Below are 21859 nucleotides of genomic sequence, written 5' to 3' on the forward strand. Positions count from 1 at the left end.
GCACATCCATCCTCCTGCGCACAACTCTATCCATAGCCCACGCCTCGCAACCATACAACATTGTTGGAACCACTATTCCTTCAAACATACCCATTTTTGCTTTCCGAGATAATGTTCTCGACTTCCACACATTTTTCAAGGCTCCCAAAATTTTCGCCCCCTCCCCCACCCTATGATCCACTTCCGCTTCCATGGTTCCATCCGCTGCCAGATCCACTCCCAGATATCTAAAACACTTCACTTCCTCCAGTTTTTCTCCATTCAAACTCACCTCCCAATTGACTTGACCCTCAACCCTACTGTACCTAATAACCTTGCTCTTATTCACATTTACTCTTAACTTTCTTCTTCCACACACTTTACCAAACTCAGTCACCAGCTTCTGCAGTTTCTCACATGAATCAGCCACCAGCGCTGTATCATCAGCCAACAACAACTGACTCACTTCCCAAGCTCTCTCATCCCCAACAGACTTCATACTTGCCCCTCTTTCCAGGACTCTTGCATTTACCTCCCTAACAACCCCATCCATAAACAAATTAAACAACCATGGAGACATCACACACCCCTGCCGCAAACCTACATTCACTGAGAACCAATCACTTTCCTCTCTTCCTACACGTACACATGCCTTACATCCTCGATAAAAACTTTTCACTGCTTCTAACAACTTGCCTCCCACACCATATATTCTTAATACCTTCCACAGAGCATCTCTATCAACTCTATCATATGCCTTCTCCAGATCCATAAATGCTACATACAAATCCATTTGCTTTTCTAAGTATTTCTCACATACATTCTTCAAAGCAAACACCTGATCCACACATCCTCTACCACTTCTGAAACCGCACTGCTCTTCCCCAATCTGATGCTCTGTACATATATATATATGTAAATATATATATATATATTTTCTTTTCTTTCTTTCAAACTGTTCGCCATTTCCCGCATTAGCGAGGTAGCGTTAAGAACAGAGGACTGGGCCTTTGAGGGAATACCCTCACCTGGCCCAATTCTCTGTTCCTTCTTTTGAAAAAAAAAAAAAAAAAAAAAAAAAAGGGGAGGATTTCCAGCCCCCCGCTCCCTCCCCTTTTAGTCGCCTTTTACGACACGCAGGGAATACGTGGGAAGTATTCTTTGTCCCCTATCCCCAGGGAAAATATATATATATATATATATATATATATATATATATATATATATATATATATATATATATATATAGAGAGAGAGAGAGAGAGAGAGAGAGAGAGAGAGAGATTGGGCCTTGAACATGCAGGAGAGTGAAAGGCGTGCAAGGGATAGAATCAATTAAAACGATGTGGTATACTGGGATGGACGTGCTGCCACTGGACTAACCCAGGGCATGTGAAGCGTCCGGGGTAAACAATGGAAAAGTCTGTAAGGCCTGGTTGTAGGTAGGGAGCTGTGATTACACATAACAACGAGAAAATGGATGTGAGCGGATGCGGCCTTTTTTTCGTATATATCTGGCGCTGCCTTGCTAACGCAGGAAACAACGATCAAGCATTTTGTGTTTATATATATATATATATATATATATATATATATATATATATATATATATATATATACAGTGTGGTTTCAGAAGTGGTAGAGGATGTGTGGATTAGGTGTTTGCTTTGAAGAATGTATGTAAGACATACTTAGAAAAGCAAATGGATTTGTATGTAGCATTTATGGATCTGGAGAAGGCATATGATAGAGTTGATAGAGATGCACTGTGGAAGGTATTAAGAATATAGGGTGTGGGAGGCAAGTTGTTAGAAGCAGTGAAAAGTTTTTATCGAGGATGTAAGGCATGTGTACGTGTAGGAAGAGAGGAAAGTGATTGGTTCTCAGTGAATGTAGCTTTGCGGCAGGGGTGTGTGATGTCTCCATGGTTGTTTAATTTGTTTATGGATGGGGTTGTTGGGGAGGTAAATGCAAAAGTTTTGGAAAGAGGGGCAAGTATGAAGTCTGTTGGGGATGAGAGAGCTTGGGAAGTGAGTCAGTTGTTGTTCGCTGATGATACAGCGCTGGTGGCTGATTCATGTGAGAAACATGGCATGTGACTGAGTTTGGTAAAGTGTGTGAAAGAAGAAAGTTAAGAGTAAATGTTAATAAGAGCAAGGTAATTAGGTACAGTAGGGTTGAGGGTCAAGTCAATTGGGAGGTAAGTTTGAATGGAGCAAAACTGGAGGAAGTAAAGTGTTTTATATATCTGGGAGTGGATCTGGCAACGGATGGAACCATGGAAGCGGAAGTGGATCATAGAGTGGGGGAGGGGGCGAAAATCCTGGGAGCCTTGAAGAATGTGTGGAAGTCGAGAACATTATCTCGGAAAGCAAAAATGGGTATGTTTGAAGGAATAGTGGTTCCAACAATGTTGTATGGTTGCGAGGCGTGGGCTATGGATAGAGTTGTGTGCAGGAGGGTGGATGTGCTGGAAATGAGATGTTTGAGGACAATGTGTGGTGTGAGGTGGTTTGATCGAGTAAGTAACGTAAGGGTAAGAGAGATGTGTGGAAATAAAAAGAGCGTGGTTGAGAGAGCAGAAGAGGGTGTTTTGAAATGGTTTGGGCACATGGAGAGAATGAGTGAGGAAAGATTGACCAAGAGGATATATGTGTCGGAGGTGGTGGGAACGAGGAGAAGTGGGAGACCAAATTGGAGGTGGAAAGATGGAGTGAAAAAGATTTTGTGTGATCGGGGCCTGAACATGCAGGAGGGTGAAAGGAGGGCAAGGAATAGAGTGAACTGGATCGATGTGGTATACCGGGGTTGACGTGCAGTCAGTGGATTGAATCATGGCATGTGAAGCGTCTGGGGTAAACCATGGAAAGCTGTGTAGGTATGTATATTTGCGTGTGTGGACGTATGTATATACATGTGTATGGGGGTGGGTTGGGCCATTTCTTTCGTCTGTTTCCTTGCGCTTCCTCGCAAACGCGGGAGATAGCGGCAAAAAAAAAAAAAAAAAAAAAAAAAATATATATATATATATATATATATATATATATATATATATATATATATATACACACACACACACACACACACACACACACACACACACACACGCGCGCAAAATTCTTAAAAAAGAAATTGGGATTCATGATCTATGTAAAATATACAACAGTTAAGTCTTTCATTGTGCAACCATTACCACAGCTCTAGTTAAGACCAAATTTCTTTGTGCAACAGAGCAAGACGCCTCAAGTGATGTTCTTATACAATTTTGTAACAAATAATCATGCGCCTCGAGCTTTAGGATTCCTATATTTGACATACCATTAATGGTGATGGCTTGAGGTGAGGGTGGCCTGACCGACGGGGCCTCACCAGCAGGAGTGAGCGGGGGGTGAGGGACGGCGGAGACAATACCCCCAGGACTGAAGAGGGAAGGCGCCCTTGAAGGGGAGTTAAGGGTTATTGGCACCTACAAAGGAGAACCTAGAGGACTTGCTAGTTGTGAGCCAAGACACGTGAACACATTTCTGCTATATACTGACCAGTACTGATCCACGCTCATCCTGACACAGAATGGCAACAATCCCAGTCAAATGATTTTAAATGTCCTTCTCGGGCCAGATAAGCGGGCCTAAACGAGGCCAGAAAAACTCCATTTGTTCCAGTTTATTGTTTGGTACTGATGGGGGTAGAAAGACGCCGACGATATCAGGCAATGATATCATCGGTGTAGTGGTGAGGGCTCGGACGGCTGGCTGTGCAGGACGGCAGATGACAAGGTTAGGGGGGAGGCAAGGATCCGCTACCACGCCTTTATTTAAACTGGATCACCCGGCATTAAAAGTGCTTATATGTCTAGCGCATTTTATTCTTGTCGTGATTAAACATCGACTGTGAGATCCAGAGGAGGATCAATCAAAGCCACCCGCGGTGGGGCAGCTGGCCCGGCCCTCAAGAGTGAAAACGATCCGGTTCTCCTCCAGGGCACAATGAGTGATCGCTGCCCGATAGCCTCGCTGCGAGGATAGCCATCGGCGCTTTTTACCAGCAGTGAGAGGTACACATCCGCCAGGCTGTGGGGGCTACGCATCACACACAAGCTACTAAGGACTACGCCTAACGCAGTCTACTTGGCCTACACAGGATGCCAGGAGTACATCTGGACGAAGCTTCCGGTAACGAAACGAACTTAGTTAATATTAAGGGCTAAAGTTAGGCCAAGCTGCAAGGGTTAGTAAGCAACCGAGAGATGTACGCTCAGATAACGGATATTAAACAAATTAGGTTCAGGAGAGCTTCAATCAAGCCAGGCTACAAAAGGAAACTTTCATTTAGCTAATGGCAGGTACTTCCTCGACCCATAACGGTGAGAGTTAAACTGAAGACGGCTACCAGGGGCTACATATCTCTAAGGCTTTTTAGATACGCTGCTACTAAGGTAACCAGGAACTAAGGCAAAACTGGGTTACTGAAATATTCCTAGGCTACCAGGAACTATGGCACTACTAGGCTTCTTGAAATGCAATCACTTAGGCTTCTTCTACTAGGTGTAGTGATCCTTTGGCTACTATCAACACTACTCAATACAGGATACCGAATGCTGCACTTAATATACAGACAAAAGGTTTAGTCTCAGGAGCCTACCAAGAGCTGCACTCAGCTTGCAGACTGCTGAGTGCCACACGTGTGGCTGCCGGGGTGTTCCTCACACCCCAGGATCACGGGAGGTGAGCATGGGGCCTGAGGCAGCCAGCGGACTCATCTCAACGTAAACTGCTCATCAGTTATCCAAACCGGAGGGGCGGAGCTTGGTCCATCATAACCTGATCAATGGCGGTCTCTCCCTATCCTGGCCGTATGTTGCTGACGGTTCAACGAGTTGTGATAAACGAAGGTTCGACTGTTCTCCTAGGAAAGATGGGGGGATGGGGTTATGGTCTAGGCTGTCTATACAAATATTCAACGAGACTTAGTGAACTAAACCGAAGAGATGAACGGGTCAGAGAGTCAACACACACACAAAACCTTTGCCGTTCATTGATATCCAAAATACTTCGGTCTTAAAAATCAGGTAGCTCCCCTAACCAGTACTGGCTGCCCCCCTGGGGTCATTGCCAGCCTAGGGGGAGTGGATCATTTCGCCTGAATAGTTGTGTATAGGGTGAACGTCGCGCCCACTCGGCTATGGTAACGCGTCCTTTGTGCCCCCACAGCGCCCGCCGGGACGCAGCACCATACACCAGCCCGATACCAGGCAGGACCGAAGGAACCATACATTACTCTATACCAGGAAAGAACTTAGCAGCCATACATTATACTAGGCAAGACCTTAGCAACCATACATTATACCAGACAAGACCTTAGCAACCATACATTACTCTATACCAGACAAGACCTTAGCAACCATATATCATACCAGACAAGACCTTAGCAACCATATATTATACCAGGCAAGACCTTAGCAACCATATATTATACCAGGCAAGACCTTAGCAACCATACATTATACCAGACAAGACCTTAGCAACCATACATTATACCAGACAAGACCTTAGCAGCCATACATTACTCTATACCAGACAAGACCTTAGCAACCATATATTATACCAGACAAGACCTTAGCAACCATATATTATACAAGGCAAGACCTTAGCAACCATATATTATACCAGGCAAGACCTTAGCGACCATACAACCATACATAACACTATCATCAAATGAACGCAAGGAATGTTTTAAGTTATAACTCGTGCCATGGTCACCTATAACATCCCACTCAGGCACATTCCACTATAACCCACTCACTACTTACCATAGCCAAGGCCACCTCTCCTAAAGCCTCCCTCACTAGCAACCATCATGTTCTTGTCAACATCAAGCATAACCCACAATAACAAACATAACATCCTAGCTCAACAACGTTACGTCAACTGCGACCACACCCCAGGCAAACTCCCTAACCAGTCATACCAACACTAGACAAGCTGCTGACTGCGTCACAGCAGCGGCCACAACACCCGAAAAAACACGACCATAAACCCATCAGGTGTACACTTATCTTACCACAGGAGACCCACACTGCCTGCCATCCGTTACAACAGCCACTACATCCTCATCAACCTACCACAGCCAACCGCATCATCACCTACCACATTCCCATCATACTACCACAGCCAACCGCATCAACACCTACCACATCCTAGCACATCATCACCTACCACATCCCAACATCCTCATCATACTACCACATCCTAAGCAAGCTCTGCAACAACAATCAACCCCATCATTTCCAATTTTCTCCACACACCACTGCACCAACCCAGCATGTCTCTCTCCCTGGGCAGGCTTCGCCACATGCCACACACCACTGGCCACTACATGCAACACCACCTACGCCACAACAAATACCACAAGCTGAGCAGACTCTGCCGTATTCCTTTGTTACGGTATAAAACGTGATAGCAACTTGCTTAATAATCACTCAAGGCCAGTGGACCGTTGGCCTGATGTAGTGGCCAACTCACACCAGACCTTCCACTGTTGGCAACAGGGGAAAAAAAAAAAAGAGTAAATATAATCTTTTTGCACTCGGTATTTACACTCCCCTCCCTTCCTTCCCTATGAGTTTATATAAGAAGCATCTATGGATTTCTGATAACGTGCGACGATGTTCAAACGATGACAGGTTGTGTTACTGCATCAAGACATTTGTGGTAGGCGATGGAACCGTTACTGTGCAAATATCTATGGGAAGCAGAGCTAATATTACCCAAACTATCATTCATATAGTTCATTACCATGCAGGAATATGACGCTAAGGATACTAAAAGTACATTTCTATTTATCTTTTCTACTGTATATATATATATATATATATATATATATATATATATATATATATATATATATATATATATATATATATATATATATATAAATGTGGTGCGAGATAGTAGAGAGAGCAAAAGGGGGTGTGTTGAAATGGTTTGGTCACATGGAGAAAATGAGTGAGAAAAGATTGACAAAAAGGATATATGTGTCAGAGGTGGAGGGAACAAGAAACGGGAGACCAAATTGGAGGTGGAAGGATGGAGTGAAAAAGATTTTGAGCAATCGAGGGCCTGAATATACAGGAGGGTGAAAGGCGTGCAAGGAATAGAGTGAACTGGAACGATGTGGTATACCGGGATCGATGTGCTGTCAATTGATTGAACCAGGGCATGTGAAGCGTGTGGGGTAAACCATGGAGAGGTCCGTGGTGCCTGGATGTAGAAAGGTAGCTGTGGTTTCGATGCATTACACATGACAACTAGAGACTGAGTGTGAACGAATGTGGCCTTTTTGTCTCTTCCTAGATATACTTCACTGGAGTAGGGAAGATGCTATTTCATGTGTGGCGGGGTGGCGACGAGAATGGATGAAGGCAGCAAGTGTGAATATGTACCTGTGTATATCTGTATATGTCTGAATATGTATACGTTGAAATGTATATGTATGTATATATGCGTCTATGGGTGGGATGGACCATTCCTCGTCTGTTTACTTGTGCTACCTCGCTGACGCGGAAGACGGCGATGAAGTATAATGGTAAGATAAAAAAAAATATATCGATATTTATACCCCTGTGTTAGAGAAGAAAATTCTACATTCGTATTCCCTGCATGTCATAAAAGGCGGCTAAAGGGAACGGGAGGCCTATTGACTGGTTGGTAAGGTTATTTAATGTATGTATGACTCATGGTGAGGTGCCTAAGGATTGGCGGAATGCGTGCATAGTGCCATTGTACAAAGGCAAAGGGGATAAGAGTGAGTGCTCAAATTACAGAGGTATAAGTTTGTTGAGTATTCCTGGTAAATTATATGGGAGGGTATTGATTGAGAGGGTGAAGGCATGTACAGAGCATCAGATTGGGGAAGAGCAGTGTGGTTTCAGAAGTGGTAGAGGATGTGTGGATCAGGTGTTTGCTTTGAAGAATGTATGTGAGAAATACTTAGAAAAGCAAATGGATTTGTATGTAGCATTTATGGATCTGGAGAAGGCATATGATAGAGTTGATAGAGATGCTCTGTGGAAGGTATTAAGAATATATGGTGTGGGAGGCAAGTTGTTAGAAGCAGTGAAAAGTTTTTATCGAGGATGTAAGGCATGTGTACGTGTAGGAAGAGAGGAAAGTGATTGGTTCTCAGTGAATGTAGGTTTGCGGCAGGGGTGTGTGATGTCTCCATGGTTGTTTAATTTGTTTATGGATGGGGTTGTTAGGGAGGTGAATGCAAGAGTTTTGGAAAGAGGGGCAAGTATGGAGTTTGTTGGGGATGAGAGAGCTTGGGAAGTGAGTCAGTTGTTGTTCGTTGATGATACAGCGCTGGTGGCTGATTCATGTGAGAAACTGCAGAAGCTGGTGACTGAGTTTGGTAAAGTGTGTGAAAGAAGAAAGTTAAGAGTAAATGTGAATAAGAGCAAGGTTATTAGGTACAGTAGGGTTGAGGGTCAAGTCAATTGGGAGGTAAGTTTGAATGGAGCAAAACTGGAGGAAGTAAAGTGTTTTAGATATCTGGGAGTGGATCTGGCAGCGGATGGAACCATGGAAGCGGAAGTGGATCATAGGATGGGGGAGGGGGTGAAAATCCTGGGAGCCTTGAAGAATGTGTGGAAGTCGAGAACATTATCTCGGAAAGCAAAAATGGGTATGTTTGAAGGAATAGTGGTTCCAACATTGTTGTATGGTTGCGAGGCGTGGGCTATGGATAGAGTTGTGCGCAGGAGGGTGGATGTGCTGGAAATGAGATGTTTGAGGCCAATGTGTGGTGTGAGGTGGTTTGATCGAGCAAGTAATGTAAGGGTAAGAGAGATGTGTGGAAATAAAAAGAGCGTGGTTGAGAGAGCAGAAGAGAGTGTTTTGAAATAGTTTGGGCACATGGAGAGAATGAGTGAGGAAAGATTGACCAAGAGGATATATGTGTCGGAGGTGGAGGGAACGAGAAGTGGGAGACAAACTGGAGGTGGAAAGATGGAGTGAAAAAGATTTTGAGTGATCGGGGCCTGAACATGCAGGAGGGTGAAAGGCGGGCAAGGAATAGAGTGAATTGGATCGATGTAGAATACCGGGGTTGACGTGCTGTCAGTGGATTGAATCAGGGCATGTGAAGCGTCTGGGGTAAACCATGAAAAGTTGTGTGGGGCCTAGATGTGGAAAGGGAGCTGTGGTTTCGGGCATTATTGCATGACAGCTAGAGACTGAGTGTGAACGAATGGGGCCTTTGTTGTCTTTTCCTGGCGCTACCTCGCACACATGAGGGGGGAGGGGGATGGTATTCCATGTGTGGCGAGGTGGCGATGGGAATGAATAAAGGCAGACAGTGTGAATTGTGTGCATGGGTATATATGTGTGTGTCTGTGTGTGTATATATATGTGTACATTGAGATGTATAGGTATGTATATTTGCGTGTGTGGACGTGTATGTATATACATGTGTATGGGGGTGGGTTGGGCCATTTCTTTCGTCTGTTTCCTCTCGCTACCTCGCAAGCGCGGGAGACAGCGACAAAGCAAAATAGAAAAAATAATAATAATAATAATAATATATATATATATATATATATATATATATATATATATATATATATATATATATATATATACACTATCTGTTAAAGACCATTTACTAGGTTTCTGTTGGATTTTCAAATTTTGAGATCTGTCCACACATTTTGATATCTATCCGGTTAAGTTTGAATTACATGTCATATTCATTTTCACGTTATTCTTGAAATATAAGAGACGTTTCGGACACGCAAACACTGCCTATCTTCACTTAAATTCACAGCAGATGATACAGAATTCAACAGGAATGAATCATATCTTCAAGTGTTACAAACGAGAGGCGACGTAGATAATATATTGACTGGTGGACCGCGTTCCCTCGGAGTTCATGCCTGGCAGTGCAGCCGGTAGAGGTCAAAGTCATGGGATAGGGGGTTTGCCTGAGGTCTCCGCATCTGGGAAGGTCCGACGGAGGTAGAGACTTGGGCCATTTGGATTGTGGTAGAGTAAAACTGTAGAGTCATCGCTTGTCCTGTACTTTGATGGTTTAGGAATGGATTATATAGTCTCTTATGTACCTGACTTCTGTTATCTGCAGTCTTGTAGGATCGTGGCAATGTTTCAGTATCATCGTGTTTTCAGTAAGATGCTGACGAGTGAGGTTTTCTAATGTTTAGCGTCAACTGAGTGATGTAGTAGTCATACTGTTGTAATTCACGTTAATTTGGAGTCTACAATCTTCAACTGGGTTGGAGTACTTGCAAATTACATTCGTTGACCGTTGGGTTATTGTTCTATAAGGTTATTTCTCATAGTCACTGATTTTCGCGTTCTAGTGACTACAGAAAGACAATGACTACATTCAAACAAACTCACACGAAGCAGTAACTTAATACAGTTAACGTATGTAGTCTACAAGTACTCCTATGACCGTTGTCATATATGGCGTAATAAGCTAGACTACAACCGATTAGCTTCGTGTTAGGCTACACTACGACCGTCAGCATGCGAGAGGACGACGCTAGACTAGCTACCACCGTCAGCACAGTATGGCAAGCTTAGCTCTAGGACCGTCAGCACAGTATGGCAAGCTTAGCTACGACCGTCAGCACAGTATGGCAAGCTTAGCTACAACCGTCAGCACAGAGTGACAAGATTAGCTACGACCGTCAGCATGATGTGACAGTCGGGTTAAGGTACGACCGTCAGCATGGTATAATAGGCTAGGTCACGGCCGTTAGCATGGTGTGATAAGTTGTCACAACCGTCGTCATGCTGTACTATGCTATGTTACGACAATCAGTGTGGAGTAAATAAGCAAAGGGTACGACCATCGGCATGTATGATACGTTAGACTACAACCTTCAGCATGGCGACATAGGCTAGGCTGCTACCTTCAGCATGGTAACATAGGCTAGTCTGCTACCTTCAGCATGGTAACATAGGCTAGGATGCTATCTTCAGCATGGTAACATAGGCTAGGCTGCTATCTTCAGCATGGTAACATAGGCTAGGCTGCTATCTTCAGCATAGTGTGATAGGCTAGGCTGGGACCTTATTAAGTATAGTGTGATAGGCTAGGCTGTGACCGTCACCATGGTATGATAATCTAGGCTGCGGCAGTCAGCCAATAGCAGAAGCAACACAGACGCACCTGCTGCGGGAAGTACGAATTAGGCTGTGACAGTGGATCATCTACGGGCCGTCTCCTTGCATACACCGCCATGATAACGTCAGTCACACTTCCCTGTGTGACCCGCTGAGCTGGACCCCTGGCGGCGGCGTCACACATGTGTACTGATGGTCGTCCCTCTCGGGGATCTGGCCGACCGTGAGGGGTTAGCCGATTTATGAAAATGAATGACTCACAGTTATGTACACTGAGTCATTAATCTCCGCCTTCTGTTCCCTCCTGATATCATACAAATAGACTGTTGGCGGCTAAATTAATCGTTCCTTTACGTTTCAAACGTAAGTCTTGCAAGAATCATAAAATAAATCTATAAATGTTATTAGTAGCGCGGTGGTACGCAGTCAAAAGAAATAAAACGTGATTCATAATTATAGATATGAATCATCGTGGAAGAATAAACATTTTCTCGTAAGACAAATAGCAATGGAATCCTTTACACAGATTACAGACTAGCGGTTGACTGGGGAAGGATATGAGGTCACGTAATCAGTTTTAATCCATGTGCTGACTGCTCCCGTGTACCTACATGTTACGGGCAAGAGATTAACTTCCGCTGCAGTTTTCAGAGCTGCACGCTAGCGTTGTTTCATCCTGTTATTAAGGAAAATTACTTATTTCAGAGTTAAATGGAAAAAATGCGTGCACAAAATAAGCTTTGGAAATGGACGTCCGACAAGGAATATATTGAGGAAGGATATAAATCAGACAAATAAATGGGTCTGTTCATTAAATGCGAGTGTGGGAGGCCCGTATCAAAACTTGGCGTTCGCTTGTTGATTTTTACCTTACTTTACCTTTGGATTATCATAACCTTACCTTTGGTTTCACAGCCCCTTAAACATCTTCCTTAGGTAAGTTAGGTTATAAATCTAACGTAACTTAACAGAGAAGGAAGTTTTCGGGGCGAATCATCAAGTGACCCTCACCATCTTGCCTTAGCATCCCCCTCTACAGGGCTCCCCTGTGGTGCTCAGGAACTACAACGGACGGGACCACAGATCAGGTGGGATGATGCTGCTCACGTCTTTGTCGGGTGAACGGAAAAACAACTGAGGAGGTGTTCAATGGCTTCAGTGTGACAGTTGCATCTGGGGCATGAAGGGGTCTTAAGATATACTGAATTAATGTTGGTAGTGCTGGAAAGATGGTTGGTGTACATAATGGAGACGGTATATAACACATACATGCCTGAGGGTGAATTTCACAGGGGTGTGTCCGGCAGAGTGGAATCTATGACTGGGATGGGAAGGGATTCTTGAAATTGTTATAGTGTGGATGTGTTTATCACAGTTACGTCTCCTGAGTGTATGTTGCTAAAACATGAGAAAGCTTTTGCTTTCTACTGGGGGTTGACGGGCTGTAGTGAGGGGTCTGTCTGGTGCTGTTGTAAATAAGTGGGTGTCGAGCATGATGAGGTGGGACTGTACCGTATTTCTCTTTCGCTGAAGTGGTGGTTAGCGCTTGTAATTGCTAACCAGCTGACGACTGTTCTATGTGTTGTTTTGTATGGTTTCCATTTCTTGTTTCTTTTTGAAGAGGTGGATGATAGACAAGGGGAGGTGAAGGTTTGCTTTACAATGACTGACATGGCACACGGGGGAAAATAAGACAAATCAAAGATGAAATGTCTTGACAACACAGCAGGTCATCGCACTAACTCTGGTGCTCATTGTATTCCTTCCTCTCGTCTCCCTTCCTGATAACCATCATCTCCACTATAACATGACTATTCTGGCTCATTGACACCCATGTGTCTCCTCATCTTATTATTATTTACAGCTACCATTTTTCTCTCATCTGCTGCGCCAGATGATACGGGCATTACAGTTAAAACAAGCCGAAGCTAATGAGCTAATCCAGGTTTTCCTGTCCATACTCATACACTGTCGTCACGGCAGTAGCTGCTAAGAACATTTTGGGATTTACGGAAAGTAACTTGCAATGACGTGCTGACGTTGGGCTGACCAAAGGCATATGAGGCTGTCGGGAGACACCAACATCCACTATGGAAGATGAGCTCTGGTGTCGATGTATTATGCATGACCGCTAGATAGTGGAATTGAAGAGGTGAGGCCATTCTTTTGTCTGTTCCTAGCGCTGCGCTACATTGCTAAAGTGGGATATAGCGAAAAAAAAGCATGTTCAGGAGTTCTAATAGCTGTGCAAGGAAACTGCAGTAACAAAGAAATAAGACATATTAAGATATCTAGAATATTCCGATGGCTCGGTGAAGGAACATGAATAACCAGAGATTAATTGACCTTTCAGAAGTCAGGTTATCGTGCCCACAAGTCGTACCCTTGTGCTAAAGCATCGTATCATCGTGCTCTAAGGTCGTCCCGTTGTGTTCGAGGTCACATTAGTTTGCTACTTAGGTGCATGGTGTCACGGCTCAGGACAAACAATGCTACACTACTTGTGGTAAATACCATGATCAAGTGTTGTGCACCATCACTGGAATGTAATTATTGCCTGACTGCATATACTGTTTCTCCTCAGTGCGAAATTGCTACGTCTGGTGAGAAAATTGGGTGGGTCCGTTACTGGACCCAGAACATTCCTGGAGATGATCGGTCATCACTCCTGGTTTGGAGTCCCAAAACCCGCGAAAAGCTGGTAGATTACTGCCTCTTGTCACAGAAGGTGTCAACATTGAACCACAAGTTAATGCCCGAGGGTTCCTCCTAATTATTTACGCTGAAGCAATTACATGATTATGCCAGTGATTACTAACGCGAGCCGTGACGATTACTCATTACACACAGCAAGGAAAAAGAGAAATTCTCTCGTATAATATGTAACGTTCTTCGTACAAGTAAAACAATCTCAAAATTCACATCAAACCATCATGTCCCCTTGGCCAGCAGTTAGGAGGGCGGTAATGGGAAATAACTGCACGATAATATTCGGCTGGTGGTACGACAGTTGCGGCAGCTGACTGGCAGCAACATACATTGTTATGCACAAGGACTAGGCTGCTCTCAGGGCATCAGGCAGGATCAGGGGCGCCCACATCACTCACCCGCACGCATTTTTTTCTCCCTTTCTTTGTCAGTATGAATAAGGACGCTAATAATATTTCCTAGAGGGGAAAACACATAAAACCTAATCTTTCACATCTTACGAAAACATTAATAAATCATTTGGGCTACGGACCGCCTAGCAAATGCGTTGAGATCAGAATTCCGAATGTTCGCTGTAGTTAATACAGAGGAACACAGACGTGGCGGCTGTAACATGTCTAATACTTAGGCCGATTTGTTCGTAATTCTGTTTTTCTCTATCCGCCCTAGAGTGAAAAGTGTGGCTACCCGCACTTGCTCTTGGCGGGAGCGGAAGGAGGCCAGGAACAGAGGTCCAGGGCACTCCAGTCCCTGGGGCGGCGGCTTCCACACTCCAATCTCAAGTGTCACTCCAACCCTCAAGTGTGAATGGAGAGTCCTCTTACCTCAGGCTCACGTGCCAGGTGGCCCTCAGCCGCAGCTGTCTCACTCGCTGGCCGCCCTTATGCCTTACCTGCAACACACACACACATTGAATTAGAGAAACGGTCGTGTAAAAGACAATTATTTTCGAAAGGACATTGCAAATGGAAGCAAAATTTAAAACTCCAGACAGAAATAAACATAAATCACTTTGTAAAATACAAAAAAAAGAGTCAAACTTGAAAAAGAAGTGTGACTTGGTAGAGGAGAAATTTGTTATAATTCAACATATCTCGACAAGTTCATGTCAGTAGGCGCACAACATCACGGTAGCGCCACGGACTCAGCATAACAACTCAGGATATGAAACCAGTTTAGTGAAAGTGATCCCATGACGAGCCCCAGCCCACGACGCTGGGGGGGAAGGCGGCTGCAGCAGGTTGTGACGGGCGGTGTCCCCTCGCCGCTCCCTCCTGATTGGTCCGCGCCCGCCTAAGTAACACAAGATGGCGACACCAGCCGCCAATTTCACGCGGCGCTGACGTTGAATTTAATAGAAGTGAAAGTTTGGGGGGGTTGTCGCGTCCATGTTGACTGTCATTTGCACATTATATTGACGGGCAACTCATGAAGGTTAACATTAATTGGATGAATATTAATCGCAGCTGACAAAGCAACTGAAAACCTGGGAGCCGAAAAAATTTAACTGCACGTCAGATGAGCGCGTGGATGTTAACCCAACACAAGGAGGCTCCTAAAGTGAATACAAGTGTGAATAAAGATAACAAAGTTTCGCTAGCAACGTACAACGTCGGAAACTTTGTATTAACGAGTTACCAATGCGAGTGACTGTATGACAATTATTCTATTGACTTAAAAGCTTTGTTTCCGAGCTGAAATGTGCATTTAGCAGTAAATTTCAGGTAAAACTAATGGCTTCATCCTGACTAATTCTGCCGTTTCGTTACAGGTAAGCGGCCTGAGTTAATGTGATAGAACAGATAGCTATACTGACTGGGATGAAGATAACCATTACAGTATATATACATACAAGCACACACACACACACACACACACACACACATATATATATATATATATATATATATATATATATATATATATATATATATATATATATATATATATATATATATATATATATATTTCTTTCTTTTAAACTATTCGCCATTTCCCGCGTTAGCGAGGTAGCGTTAAGAACAGAGGACTGGGCCTTTTTGGGAATATCCTCACCTGGCCCCCTTCTCTGTTCCTTCTTTTGGAAAATTAAAAAAAAAAAATAACGAGGGGAGGATTTCCAGCCCCACGCTCCCTCCCCTTTTAGTCGCCTTCTACGACACGCAGGGAATACGTGGGAAGTATACTTTCTCCCCTATCCCCAGGGATAATATATATATATATATATATATATATATATATATATATATATATATATATATATATATATATATATATATATATATATATATAAACCATTGGTAAACACTTATTTCCCAATAGCGTCTCAGCTTCGTTTCTTTCCTGTATATCAAATGACTGCTCTAGATCGTCTATCTCATTCTTGCATCCCCCCTGACAATGTGATCATTACAAGAAAGTGCACTTGGGAACTTGTGCTATATTTTCCTCGTGGTTATCAGCAAACACTAGGTCACGCGTACCACTATTAACTAACTTGTTTTCATCATCACCTTTACTAAGAGCAAGTTTGGCTCAAGCATCAGCTTTGTCATGCTCACGGAGGCCTGTATGAGAGGCAGTCCATAACAATTTGATTTGAATCCCTTGAGCAATAATGTCTGGATCAGAGACCAGCATGTTACATTCTGATCTCGTGGTGTTTAGAGCAAGTAGTGAAGATAAAGAATCAGTGATAATCAAACTGTCTGTGGCAGTGATTTCAACCTGCTCAAGAGCGATTAGTATGGCGAAAAATTCAGTTGGTAAAGTAGATACCCAGTCGTTTATTCTGACATTTCTAATCTATTACCATTGGGCTGGACCACAATGGCAGCACTGCCTGTCCTCCCAGTGGCTGAGTCGCGAGAACCGTCAGTATAGAAGCACTGAGCTATGTTGTTGTCAGTCTGGAGTTTCTGTATATGTTCAAGAGCGCTGGTCTCGGATAAGTGTAATTAGATTCTTAGGTGGATTAGTAGGTGTAGAGGTCAAAGGGAGTTATCTGCCAGGGAAGCAGGAAATGCTGCTGCTTCCTAATTTTATACAAATTATGTACAACAAATATTGTCATGGGGTTGGCTGTTATTTGGATCCACTTAGATTCACTTGTACCATGGTATAACTGGTTTAACAATGATTTAGAGCCAACATTATCTGGATCACAAGGCACAAGGTTCAGTCTTTACCATAAGATGGATTTCAAGTATTGTCTTCAGTGCTGGGAATACCAAGGTCATCTGCATGTTGAGTACTTTAATGGACTTTTGGGCAGGTAAGTACGATTGCTATGGCTAAATTATGCCTTTTTTTTTTTCTCTCAAGTCTGTTGATACCTTTGCTGTTGTGTAGGACCAAAACTGGTGCGTGGTAGTGTGAGACATAATATAAGTACATCATTTTAACAATTCTGATATTTGCAATAGCTCTAAGGGCTCAGGATCTATCTATGTATTATCGACTTAGTTTTTGTACACTAACTGCAGCACATGAAACTGAGACACCAAGGTATTTAAAGGAGGGGACATTGTCAATCGGTTTTCCATCAATCTTAAATCTAAATGGTCCACTCCTACACTTAACAATTCGTTTATTGAAGACCTTGGTTTTATCTGGAGAAATGATAAAGCCAAGGATGTGTGTATGCAGTTAAAAAAAAAGTTTGTATTTCACGATATGTTTTGGTATGTACAAGAATATCATCAGCATAACTGTGATATTTCTGGGACACCCGTGGGATCGATTTTAGTTCATACATTGATTAGTACATTGAACAAAGTGGAGCTACGTGCTCCACCTTGAGGAGTGCCAAGTATTACGTCTTTAACTTCACATTTGTAGCCTTGAAACAACACAGCGGATTTTCAACTAAAGAGATAGCAGAGTATCCAGTTCAGGAGCCGGCCATCTACACTTAATGCTAACTTTTTGGTCAAAGTAACTTGCCTACTGGCAATCAAATGCAGCTTTTTGGTCAAGAAATGTGGTGTATTTATGCCGTCTATTCTCATGAACTATTAGGAAAGTAGTTCTGTACACTTTTGCCATGTGTGAAACCATTAATATTAGGTGACATATGGTCTTTGATTCTATGTAGTAGTCTGCTGAGCTCCCTCCTCTCAAACGTTCTGCTCTGGCAACTCGTTTGGGAGATGGGGCGACATTCATCATGTTGACTGTGTTCAGTTACTGGTACAATTAGGTTGTTGGTCAATGAGGAGGGTAAACGACCCGTGGCATAACTTTTCTTATACAGCTTTAACAATGGGTTACCAGACACCATCTTTCCCGGGGTCATTGCCCCTGGTAAGAGCTGCATCAAGCTCAAACTCCAATGAATGAATGGCATATCACACGTCCCTAGCTATCACAAACCAAGACAACTTGGCTGACATTTTCTCTGACCAGATAGCGCGGCAGTGTGCTGGGTGAGGGCGTCATCTGTCGGCGACTCACACCTTGAGTATCCTTGACGCTGTATCACTTGCTCCGGTAAGCAGTGCAGTGAGGCGTAACATAGCAGAGGAGAGTTCAGCTAACAATATCAAGCTGGCAGAAGAGATCAGTACACAAGTTGTACTACGAAGTACTAAGATGATAGCATGTGAGGATAGGCAAATGTGATCTGTGCTCAGGTACTGATATCTACTCCGTCCACATAGCAGCAGTGGCAATGAGGATATCATGTTATGACACTAGGAATAGCTACATTACCACGACATAAAACACTAAAGTTGATGTTACATAGAAATATGTATTTATAGACATAACGGGGACAGCAGCCAATACAGGTTGGGGACCTATTGGGGACAGCAACCAGCTCAGGTGGGGACCTACTGGGGACAGCAACCAGCACAGGTGAGTACCTACTGGGGGCAGTAACCAGCACAGGTGGGGACCTACAGGGGACAGCAACCAGCTCAGGTGGGGACCTACTGGGGACAGCAACCAGCACAGGTGGGGACCTACTGGGGGCAGTAACCAGCACAGGTGGGGACCTACAGGGGACAGCAACCAGCTCAGGTGGCGACCTACTGGGGACAGCAACCAGCTCAGATGGGGACCTACTGGGGACAGCAACCAGCTCAGGTGGGGACCTACTGGGGACAGCAACCAGCACAGGTGGGGACCTACTGGGGGCAGTAACCAGCACAGGTGGGGACCTACAGGGGACAGCAACCAGCTCAGGTGGGGACCTACTGGGGACAGCAACCAGCACAGGTGGGGACCTACTGGGGGCAGTAACCAGCACAGGTGGGGACCTACAGGGGACAGCAACCAGCTCAGGTGGCGACCTACTGGGGACAGCAACCAGCTCAGATGGGGACCTACTGGGGACAGCAACCAGCACAGGTGGGGACCTACAGGGGACAGCAACCAGCTCAGGTGGGGACCTACTGGGGACAGCAACCAGCTCAGGTGGGGACCTACTGGGGACAGCAACCAGCACAGGTGGGGACCTACTGGGGACAGCAACCAGCACAGGTGGGGACCTACTGGGGACAGCAACCAGTACAGATGGTGACCTACTGGGAACAGCAACCAGCTCAGGTGGAGACCTACTGGGGACAGCAACCAGCACAGGTGGGGACCTACTGGGGACAGCAACCAGCACAGGTGGGGACCTACTGGGGACAGCAACCAGCTCAGGTGGGGACCTACTGGGGACAGCAACCAGCACAGGTGGGGACCTACTGGGGACAGCAACCAGCTCAGGTGGGGACCTACTGGGGACAGCAACCAGCACAGGTGGGGACCTACTGGGAACAGCAACCAGCTCAGGTGGGGACCTACTGGGGACAGCAACCAGCTCAGGTGGGGACCTACTGGCGACAGCAACCAGCACAGGTGGGGACCTACTGGGGACAGCAACCAGCTCAGGTGGGGACCTACTGGGAACAGCAACCAGCACAGGTGGGGACCTACTGGGAACAGCAACCAGCTCAGGTGGGGACCTACAGGGGACAGCAACCAGCACAGGTGGGGACCTACTGGCGACAGCAACCAGCACAGGTGGGGACCTACAGGGGACAGCAACCAGCTCAGGTGGGGACCTACAGGGGACAGCAACCAGCTCAGGTGGGGACCTACAGGGGACAGCAACCAGCTCAGGTGGGGACCTACTGGGGACAGCAACCAGCACAGGTGGGGACCTACAGGGGACAGCAACCAGCACAGGTGGGGACCTACTGGCGACAGCAACCAGCACAGGTGGGGACCTACAGGGGACAGCAACCAGCTCAGGTGGGGACCTACTGGGGACAGCAACCAGCTCAGGTGGGGACCTACTGGGGACAGCGACCAGGACATTCAGTGTTTAAGTCCCAAGTTAGAGCTCCCTCCCCAAGTGTGCCCATGTGAAAGCTGGCCACATGATCTTCTAAACTGTGTATACAAGACAGTGTCTCTCAAATCCATGGAGAATATTACACTCAGAAATTCGGTACGGCCATGGGTAATACACATGAAGATTCTCGATCGTTAAATATCAGTATTTACTTAATATTTACCAGAGAGAGAGAGAGAGAGAGAGAGAGAGAGAGAGAGAGAGAGAGAGAGAGAGAGAGAGAGAGAGAGAGCCAAAACACCTTCCCACGCTAGATCAAAGTTCAACATATTCCCGTTTTCTGAAGCATGACGCGTCATCAGACACGTGACCCAGGCCAAGCTGTGGGCCAGAATCACGTGCTTGAAGCAGGACACGTTATCACCATCGGCCAAGACGCGTTCCTGTCAGGTCTCCTGAGTCAGAACACTACGTACCAGTCTGCTGAACAGTACGTACCAGTCTGCTGAACAGTACGTACCAGTCTGCTGAGCACTACGTACCAGTCTGCTGAACAGTACGTACCAGTCTGCTGAACAGTACGTACCAGTCTGCTGAACAGTACGTACCAGTCTGCTGAACAGTACGTACCAGTCTGCTGAACAGTACGTACCAGTCTGCTGAACAGTACGTACCAGTCTGCTGAACAGTACGCACCAGTCTGCTGAACAGTACGTACCAGTCTGCTGAACAGTACGCACCAGTCTGCTGAACAGTACGTACCAGTCTGCTGAACAGTACGTACCAGTCTGCTGAACAGTACGCACCAGTCTGCTGAACAGTACGTACCAGTCTGCTGAACAGTACGTACCAGTCTGTTGAACAGTACGTACCAGTCTGTTGAACAGTACGTACCAGTCTGCTGAACAGTACGTACCAGTCTGCTGAACAGTACGCACCAGTCTGTTGAACAGTACGTACCAGTCTGCTGAACAGTACGCACCAGTCTGCTGAACAGTACGTACCAGTCTGCTGAACAGTACGTACCAGTCTGTTGAACAGTACGTACCAGTCTGTTGAACAGTACGTACCAGTCTGCTGAACAGTACGCACCAGTCTGCTGAACAGTACGTACCAGTCTGCTGAACAGTACGCACCAGTCTGTTGAACAGTACGTACCAGTCTGCTGAACAGTACGTACCAGTCTGTTGAACAGTACGTACCAGTCTGCTGAACAGTACGTACCAGTCTGTTGAACAGTACGTACCAGTCTGCTGAACAGTACGTACCAGTCTGTTGAACAGTACTTACCAGTCTGCCAAACAGTACGTACCAGTCTGCTGAACAGTACGCACCAGTCTGCTGAACAGTACGTACCAGTCTGCCGAACAGTACGTATCAGTCTGCTGAACACTACGTACCAGTCTGCTGAACAGTACGTACCAGTCTGCTGAACACTACGTACCAGTCTGCCGAACAGTACGTGCCAGTCTGCTGAACACTACGTACCAGTTTGCTGAACAGTACGTATCAGTCTGCTGAACACTACGTACCAGTCTGCTGAGCACTACGTACCAGTCTGCTGAACATTACGTACCAGTCTGCTGAGCACTACGTAGCAGTCTGCTGAGCACTACGTACCAGTCTGCTGAACAGTGCGTATCAGTCTGCTGAACAGTACGTACCAGTCTGCTGAACAGTACGTAGCAGTCTGCTGAACAGTACGTAGCAGTCTGCTGAACAGTACGTGCCAGTCTGC

General features: G+C 45.2%; 1 protein-coding gene across 3 annotated transcripts in view; it reads right to left on the bottom strand.

Moving 5' to 3' along the window:
• The window catches only part of Lac (septate junction protein lachesin), a 264822-nt gene that overhangs the window by 102673 nt on the left and 140290 nt on the right, over positions 1-21859 (bottom strand). The window contains exon 1 of one of the 3 annotated variants that reach the window (XM_071664995.1): positions 14660-14680. The exons of the other annotated variants lie outside the window; for them this stretch is intronic. The gene's annotated coding sequence lies outside the window, so the exon portion shown is untranslated. Of the gene's footprint in view, positions 1-14659; positions 14681-21859 lie in introns of those variants that run through there. 3 annotated transcript variants of the gene reach the window in all.

Source organism: Panulirus ornatus, chromosome 9, assembly GCF_036320965.1.
Source record: "Panulirus ornatus isolate Po-2019 chromosome 9, ASM3632096v1, whole genome shotgun sequence".
Lineage (NCBI taxonomy): Eukaryota > Metazoa > Arthropoda > Malacostraca > Decapoda > Palinuridae > Panulirus > Panulirus ornatus.